The 1031-nt window shown below is 43.5% G+C and overlaps 1 long non-coding RNA gene across 1 annotated transcript in view; it reads right to left on the reverse strand.

The window, feature by feature from the left end:
* The window catches only part of LOC146598519 (uncharacterized), a 5609-nt gene extending 4787 nt beyond the window's left edge, over positions 1-822 (reverse strand). The window contains exon 1 of the long non-coding RNA XR_014895258.1: positions 549-822. This is a non-coding gene — a long non-coding RNA (uncharacterized LOC146598519). The remainder of the gene's footprint in view (positions 1-548) is intronic.
* Positions 823-1031: the final 209 nt, after the last annotated feature.

Genomic DNA, 1031 nt, shown 5'->3' on the forward strand with positions numbered 1-1031 from the left:
CCCCCCGCCGCCTCCGCGGCCGCCAGGCGAGGCGGCGCGGAAAACTTTAAACTGAGACGGTCATGGATTTCTTTGCACTTTCCGTGTGCCACAAAAGCGAAACAAGGGAAGAACGGAAAATAGAGCAGAAGTCACTGACCAGCAATTAATTAGCTCCTGTGCCGACACCACCGTAAAATGTAAAGCACGACAGAAGTGCTCGGTAATATTACTGTTATTAACTAATGATGAGAAATGTTCGTTTTAGGGGCGTCTGGTTTTGTAAAAATTATTTTAGACATCCAAGACATTTCAATAAGCTGCGAACAAGATTGCATCTCCCATCACATACAATAAGAAATAATAAAAAGACTCTAATTTTTGTTTCTCTCTTTTTTTAAGCGAAAAGATATTTACCGTGGTTCTAGCTGCTGATTAAAAATTACCCAATGTACTTAGATCGCAGTTTTGTTTTGTTTTGCTTTTGTTGGGTTTTTTTTTTTTAGTTTAACAGATCAGCTAGAAGATATTTTTTACAGCTGTTGTTAATTTCCACCGTTGTTTCTTACCGCACTGAAATCCAGTAAATCACTCAGTTCTTTGTCCGTCCCTAAGGCAGCCATTCGCTGTTGGTGATGCATTTTAGCAAAATCACACAAACCTAGAAACATGGAAATAACCGCAATCAGAAACCCAGTCCCGAGCCTTGCAGGAAGCACAAGCGGGTTTTGGGGGTGGGGGCGGGGGTGGGGAGCTGGGAAGAAGGGAGGGAAAAAAGATGGAGGGGCAGCAAAAACAACAACAACAAAAAAAAGCGATATTGTATTTCCAGAGAGGCGAGCGAAACCCGGTAACATCCACTCTAAACCCAGATCCGAAGGAGCAAAAAAAAGAGAAAGCCTCGCTCCCGGAGCATCATTTATGCAACAGGAGGTTCAGCGAGGAATGAATGAGGATCCCAGAGAAGAAACTACAGCCATCCGCTCCCAACTTTTTCCCTTCTCCTTCTTCCACGCAAAGTAGCGTTGAAAGACAGAAACGAAAAATGAGGA

This window comes from Rhea americana, unplaced genomic scaffold (assembly GCF_003343005.1).
Source record: "Rhea americana isolate MKP2758 unplaced genomic scaffold, rheAme1 scaffold_161, whole genome shotgun sequence".
NCBI lineage: Eukaryota > Metazoa > Chordata > Aves > Rheiformes > Rheidae > Rhea > Rhea americana.